General features: G+C 37.6%; 1 pseudogene; it reads left to right on the top strand.

Moving 5' to 3' along the window:
- The first annotated feature begins 5,615 nt into the window (after positions 1-5,615).
- LOC114213054 (protein mago nashi homolog pseudogene) lies at positions 5,616-6,114 on the top strand (annotated as a pseudogene).
- Positions 6,115-8,338: the final 2,224 nt, after the last annotated feature.

Below are 8,338 nucleotides of genomic sequence, written 5' to 3' on the forward strand. Positions count from 1 at the left end.
ATGGGGTTCAGGAAAGAAAAGAACTCAAAAGCTCACCCTTGAACTGTTTTCTTCATCCACAGTAATATCTGTCTATCCCAGATGGACATTTCTTTCACCCATCTGGTTCTTAAAGCCTTCTGGTCCTCAGGGATTTCTCACAGATTTTATGGTAATCTATAGGATCCGCTTTACCTCCTTCTTCTGTTCCTCCTGCTATATGCTTTCATAGCACTCATCCCATCTCCTTAGGCATCACTGCATCACCATCAACACACAGTAGGTTCTCCCTAAATACCTGGCAAATATGGGAAAGGTATAAAGACACAATATCTGATATGGTTACGGAATGATGTTGGGCAATACATGGGGTTAGGCATATGCCATTGCTTGTCTAATCCAAATCATAATCATGGTCTAGTTCTGCAGATGAGGAAGCAGAAATCTTATTAAACTTTCCACAGACATATAAGATAGTACAATTTACCATTACTATAGTATTTTCAGTTAATGATAAATATTTAAATAACAACCATTCATATCCCATATGTGTTTTTCTTTCAGCTCTGTATTTTGAAACTCTGTTGTTGGTGCATACATACTGAGGGTAGCTAAGTCTTCATGGTGGATTTATCCTTTTATCATTATGTAATGTTCCTCTTTGTCCTAATTTCCTTTACTCTGAAATCCACTTTAGCTGGTATTAATATAGCCACTCCTGATTTTTTTATTGTTAATATTTGTACAATATCTCTTTTTCCATCCTCTTACTTACAAATAACCTATCTTGATGGATTTGAAGAAGTTCCTTACAGACAACAGCTAGTGGGGACATGTTTCTTTCTTTTTTTTTTTTAAAGATTTATTTATTTATTTTGGAGAAAGAAGAAGTAGGGGGAGGGGCAGAGGAAGAGGGAAAGAGAGAGAGAATCCCAAGCAGACTCCCTGCTGAGTAAGGAGCCTGCTGTGGGGCTCGATCTCACAACCCTGACATTATGATCCAAGTGGAAATCAAGAGCTGGATGCTTAGCCTACTGAGCCACCCAGGTGCCCTGAAGCCTCAGTCTCCTTCTGTTATTTACTTTCTGTTTAGATAAAATTCCTTTAGCAATTTTTTAAGGGTAAGTCTGCTGATAGTACATTCTCTTAGTTCTCCTTTATCTGCAAATGTATTGATCTCCCTTTTATTCCTGAAGGATATTTTTAGTAGGTATAGAATGCAGGGTTGATTGTTCTTGTCTTTCAACATTTGAAAAATGTTCCACTTCTTTCTGGAAAGAAGCAGAACACTGAATACCCTCTCTTCTTTCCATCTTGGTTGATGTAGATTGACAGTGGAGACTTGGCCCCCCACCGGGTCTGGCTGGTTCTGGAAATGAGGAGAGTAGAGAGCCAATTAGTCCCACCTTGTGCTACCTCATTGCACTCCATCAGTGCCAGGTGGGGGTGAAAACTCTGCCGCCCCTGGGCCCTGCTGACACCAGCCTAGTGTAAGAATCAAAGCACCACCTGCTTCCAGTGGGTAACCATGTGCATTTTTCTGTGCCCTCTCTTGCCTCCTAAGAGAAGAGGTAAAAAAACACCTTACACGTCTAATTAGGGAAAACTGAACCAAACAGATGAAACAATAACAAATTAACTTTCCTTGTTTCTCTCTCTCTTAGAGCTAGGTCCAGGCAAAATAGTTAAGTAGGTAAAATTTGACCTAAACATGTCTTCCCTGCTATTTTTTTGGTGTCTCCTTACCTGCCAAAGGGCACTCAGGCTGTCTTCTGGATACTCCAGACTCTTCCTCAAAGAACTCCATCAAAATTTAGCTGGTCTCCTCAGTATAAGCCTTTTGGTTGATTTTTGTAAATTGCATCATGCATTAATTTGATATGAATTTTTTATATATAAAACTGTTCTCTTTAGTGATCTATTCCTTTAGGTCCTTGATAAATGACTGACTAACGAAATTGAAAAACTAAGAGATTAAAGGATGATAAATTTTTAATGTGTTACCCCTTCTAGGAAAAACTGGGATGGAGGGAAAGAGTTATATGATTTTTAAACATTTTTTTCTAGTGTAGTCACATTTAAATAGAAGTCTTAAGTACTTTAAGCAGAAGCATAAATATTGAAAACATTTCAGGAACAGAGTTGGTACAGAGGTGGAGGCACTTGGGACAACAGATCTTCAGGAATCCTTAAATAATTTATTTATTACCAACAGTGAACTGGCTCATTTCTCCTTAATTTGCACAGAGAATCAAGAGCTGTCTGCTAGGTGCTTAATTAAACAGTATGTGCCATTTCTACTCTTCTGTATCTTATTGATTTGATCTTGTTTCTCATCTGTCAGAGCTCTTGGATAAAAGCAATTGCCTTCCTAGGGTGTCATTTTATCTTCTGGTCTGCTTTTCTGGATGAGTGATTTTAGATTTTATTGTTGCCATTATTTGGTTGTTGCTGTTTGATTTGTAAAATTTATGATTTTTGTTCCACAGGACAAGACTTTAAGATTTTTAAAAGAAAAAGCTATCCTTCATACATCAAGGTTATGTACCTTTTTTTCCCTATCAGGATAGATGCCTGATTTTTCTTTCATTGTATCTCTTTGTAAGCAGCATGGTTATATGGTCGAATGCTCCTTAGGAATTAGTGTTGCTTTTTAAAAACCACAGTTTTCTGAGCTTTTTAAATGGGCAGCTTCAATTTTTAGCTGCCTTAGAAATCTGTGTGTGGACACCATGATACCTACTAGAAAAACCTACAGAAAGCCTTCTCTCAACTTCGATGTCTCTTTGTAACAATACCTGGAGAGGTTCTTCAAAAGCAGACATAAAAAGGAGCCAGAAAAATGCTTACCTGAGAATGAGTGAAACTACCTTAATACAGTTTTTTAGTGTAATTACATGCTACAAATTATAACATACATATAAAGTTGATCTCATAGATCAATCCTTCCGTGCCCGAGAAAGCTGTCAATGGCATTGAAAACAATCCACGGGTTACGTCTGCCAACAAAGTTAGACTTTTTTTTTAAGATAATTTATTTATTTGAGAGAGAGAGAGAGAGGGAGAGAGTGTGCTCACACACACAAGAGGAGTGGAGGGGCAGAGGAAGGAAGAGAAGCAGACTCCCCGCTGAGCAGGGAGCTGGATCCCAAACCCTGGGATCATGACCTGAGCCAAAGGCAGACGCTTAACCGACTGAGCCACTCACATGCCCTAACAAAGTTAGATTTTTTTTTTTTATTTGACAGAGAGAGACAGCAAGGGAGGGAACACAAGCAGGGGGAGTGCGAGAGGGAGAAGCAGACTTCCTGCCGAGCAGGGAGCCCGACGCAGGGCTCAATCCCAGGACCCTGGGACCATGACCTGAGCCGAAGGCAGGTGCTTAACGACTGAGCCACCCAGGCGTCCCCAAAGTTAGATTTTTATGGGGACTTCCCACCCCTTTAAAGATATAAGTTATTGATTTTAGAAAAAAGAATACTTGGCTCCTAAGAAAGACAGCATTATCTAAAAATTAAGAGGAAGAATACAAGTCCCTGAAAATGATTCGCCACAAGAAATTTAAAAAAAAATTTCCAGATATTTCTACTTGTCTAAAAGGTGAATACAAAAATATACGGTTTGTCTTAAGAGTTGAAAGGACAAGATGGCTGGATTTGATACAAAGCTAATAGACTTAGGTCTGGGCTTAGACAGAAAAAAGGTAGAATGAAATGAAGTGTATATACTAAAGGAATATGAAAGTGCAATGGTAGAATCAAAATTACAAGCCAATCTGACTTCATGAGATAAAGGATATCTTAGAAAACATCTTCTTTGAAAAAAAAAGGAAACATCTTTCTTGTATCACCAATTATATCTGATAATTATTGCTCATGAAGTTTTAGAAAGTCTTGAAAGAAAAAAAAAGATGAGCTAAAGAGAAAAGTTAATTTAAAAAAAGAACTTAAAAAAAAGGAAACAAAGACAAGCTAATGACCCTGAAGGGTAAATAATAGAGATGGAGCATTCAAATCGTACATTTTCCAAAGAACACAGAGACAATGAACTTAAGCAATAGTCCAAGGTCTTCAAGAAGTATGTTTTAGGTGAGACTTAGTGCTGAAAAGAGCCATCAGGGGCCAGGAAATTTTCGAAAAAAAGTTCTAAAACCAAAGGAGGAATTGCAGGAAGGTGGTCAAAAAGTATAAACATCCAGTTACAAGATAAACAAGTAGAGGGGTGTAAAGTACAGTGTGATGTGTATAGGGGTGTAACGTACAGTGTGATGCCTATAGCTAACACTGCTATATGGTGTATGGGAAAGTGAAGAGAGTAGATCCTAAGAATTCTCATCACAATGAAAAATATTTTTTCTTTTCTTTTTAGTGTGTCTATGTGAGACGGTGGTTGTTAACTAAGCCTATTGTAGAAATCTTTTACAATATATGTAAATCAAACCATCTTGTATGCCTTAAACTTATGCAGTGATGCATGTCAATTATTTCTCCATAAAACTGGGGGAAAATAGAGTCTAAAACCAAGACATACAGAGGTAAAATTTTTGTATTTTTAGAATAAGTTATGGTGTGTGAACATGTTTTAATATTATGTCATATATATACATGTCCTAAAAAATCGAAAATGTTTACATTACAATGTATATTATATACATATATAATATTTTAGAAAATTGAAGATGTTTATACTACAATATTAAGTGAGAAAAAAAGAATGCATGCACAGTATATCTTAGCCATGTAAAAACATGAATTGGAAGCCATTATTCCAAAATGTTAAGAGCATTTATCTCTAGTGGTGGGATCGTGTATGATGTATTTTTTCTCCTTCTGAAATCCACATGTCTGCCTCGGCTTCTTGGTTTTATTGACTGCTCTGTGCTCCAACTCTGTCCTCAGCATCCTTCATTGGGTAACTAGCAAGCATCTCAAACTTAACATGTCTGAAACCAAACTACTGATTTTTCTCCCTTTCTTTCTGGTCTTGCATTTTTCTATATCTTCACTTAGTTGCTAAGGTTAAAAACCTAGATTTGGGTACACAAATTTTCCTTATATTAGCTATATCATATATATATAAAATGTATATTCTTAACTATTGTTGCATACATAAAATATTTCATATTTTTTAAAAGATTTTATTTATTTATTTGGCAGAGAGAGACACAGCAAGAGAGGGAACATAAGCAGGGGGAGTGGGAGAGGGAGAAGCAGGCTTCCCACTGAGCAGGGAGCCCAGTGTGGGGCTTGATCCCAGGACCCTGGGAGCATGACCTGAGCCGAAGGCAGACGCTTAACAACTGAGTCACCCAGGTGCCCCAAATATTTCATACTTTTAAAGAGAAGCCTAAGGACTTGTCTAAAGAACACAAGAGCCAATCTAAAGGAGTTCCTAATAGCTAAAGTTGGAAAAATTTGAGCAATAAAATAAATATGGATAGTTTGAACTTTAGCCCCTATAATAACATAAATATTCATGAATCTATATTGAAATAAATAAATAATCAAAAGGTAAGTAAATGAGGGAGAAGGAATGGATCTTTCCCGCTTAAGAATTTCAGTTAGTGAGTGGTGGGCGCAAACAGCGGTGGTGAGGCTTGCTGGTAAAGTGTGGTCTTGGTACCCTCCTCGTGAACCATGGAGAGTGACTTTTATCTGCGTTACTACATGGGTTATAAGGGCAAATTCGGCCATGTGTTCCTGGAGTTTGAGTTCCGACTCGACCAGAAATTGAGATATGCCAACAACAGCAATTACAAAAATGATGTCATGATCAGAAAAGAGGCTTATGTACGTAAAAGTGTAATGGAGGAACGGAAGAGAATAATTGATGACAGTGAAATTACCAAAGAGGATGATGCCCTATGGTCTCCGCTTGACTGAGTGGGCCAGCAGAAGCTTGAAATTGTCATTGGAGATGAACACATTTCTTTCACAACATCAAAAATTGGTTCTCTTATTGATGTCAATCAATCCAAGGATCCAGAAGGCTTACAAGTATTTTATTATCTTGTCCAGGACCTGAAGTGTTTGGTCTTCGGTCTTATTGGATTACACTTCAAGATTAAGCCAATCTAGATTGAAAATTGATGTGGACACAAGGGGGGTTGGGAGTACCTGTTTTTAATTACCATTATCAGGAAATTTTTGTGTATATCAGGGCAATATTTTTTTATAAACTATAAATGACTGTCTTTAATAAATACATAACAAAAAAAAGAATTTCAATTAGTAAATATAGAAGGAAAGAAGAAAATAGAAAATTGAAAATCAGAATAGAAGTAGAAAATCACCATTAGGCAAACACGTCAGTAACTACTGTGGCAGGCATAATCCACTGATGGAGGCCAAAATTACAGGGCAAAGTTTAGAGAAGCAGGATTTGCATAGTCTGCAAGTATCATCCTCAAGATTTTTTAACTACAAGGGGGAAAAACAGTAACTCGACAGTAAAGCCAGCAGAAACCACCTATACCACATGATCAAGGTCAACATCACAGGTAACAGGGTGTATAAATATCATGAACCCCTTGATATGAGGTACTGAGGATACCTCACTTCTGTGGCATTCTTTTCAGACATGCACAACCTCATTTCAATCATGGGGAAACATCAGACAGACACCAAATTGAAGAACATCTACAAACTAACTCATGAGTACTCTTCCAAAATTCTTAAGTCATGAGAAATTTTCACAGACTGGAGAAGATTAAAGAGAAATACCTAAATGCAGTGTGGGATCTTAGAATGGAAAAAGGACATCAGTGGAAAAAAAAAAAAACCTGATGACATGTGAATAAAATCTGTAGTTTAGTTAATAGCACTGTGCCAATGTTAATTTCTTAGTTTTGATAATTGTAGTATGTAGAGTGGGAATGTTCAGAGAAGCTGGGACCCTTCTTCTGTCTGGGAACTCTAGTATTTTTGCAACTGTTTTCATTTTTATAAGTCTAAAATTATTTCAAAATAAATGTTTTTAAGAGGTATTCTAAAATAATATATCCAATAGTATCTCAAATTTCTAACTATATATTCCAGATAAGCAAACCATGAGAAACTACAGGCAAGTTGGGAGAACAGAGGGGAGGGCCTTGCTTTTATGGAGGAAAACAGGAATCTAGGAGGGGCTGTTTCTGAAGAAGTTTTCAGAGTGCTTATAATCTGCTGAGTGTGACTGTTTCACATTGGCAAGAAGTCCTTCCTTCCTTCCTCCTGCTGGGGTATATAAAGTAAGCTTCTCCCTGTTTGGGGTCTGAGTGGTAGTGGGTGACTGCTTCTCCTTCAAGACTTCCCCTAGTCCATTTTCAATGAGGTTTCCTTTATTTATTTTCACTATATATATATATATATATATATATATATATATATATATATGTTATACACTAAAATGTTTCTAAGTGCTGGGATTATGAGTAATTTATTTTTCTCTTTAAATTTTTCTTCATTCTTTTTTCTTTTTTAAACATTTATTTATTTATTAGAGAGAGAGAGCACACATACAGGGGAGGGGCAGAGAGAGAGAGGGAGAGAGGAACTTTAGCAGACTTCCATGCTGAGCAGGGAGCCCGATGCAGGGCTTGATCCCAGGACCATGAGATCACCACCTGAGCTGAAACCAAGAGTCAGACACTCAACCGACTGTGCCTCCCAGATGCCCCAAATTTTTCTGCATTTTTAATTTTTCTAGTGAACATGCATTGTTTTTATAATTGTAATTAAACTAATAAACTACTCTTTTAAAAGATCTAAGCAAACAAACCTGGGTGTCATTTAAAATTATTTTCTTTCTTTCCTATCTCATGTGTCTAATCCATCTGTAAATCTTGTCAGGTCCTCCTTCAAAATATATACATTCCTACCACCTCCTCTGCCTACCACTTAATCCATGCCTAATCCATCATTTTATCATCTTCTCTGGCCCTCCTGTTTCCACCTGTGTCACCCAAGTCCCTTCTCTGTGACACCAGAGTGATCTTTTAAATCAGACCCCATCGTTCCTTTCTTGCCATGCCTCTGCTGTGCTCAGAGTAAAACCCAATGACTATATTTTGCCTACCTGGCCCTTGCCTCTCTCTGACCTGCCTTTCACCAGCGACCCTTGCCCCCTGACCCCTGTACACCTTCTTGCAGAACTTCCTCTTACACAATCAGATGGTTCTTGTCTCAGGGAACTTTATACTTGCTGTCCATGCCCCAAATGCTCACTTCCTCAGGGAGACATTCACTCACTCCATTAATCTCTATTCTCTGATCCCGCTTTATTTTTCTGCATAGTAGTTGTGAAAATAGGACATTAGAGGTTATTTATTATCTGTCTCTGTCACAGGGATGGAAGCTCCATTGCTCCTTTCTTGATACCC

This window comes from Eumetopias jubatus, unplaced genomic scaffold, assembly GCF_037043125.1.
Source record: "Eumetopias jubatus isolate StellerSeaLion01/CBP00866 unplaced genomic scaffold, mEumJub1_p1.0 scaffold_6, whole genome shotgun sequence".
NCBI lineage: Eukaryota > Metazoa > Chordata > Mammalia > Carnivora > Otariidae > Eumetopias > Eumetopias jubatus.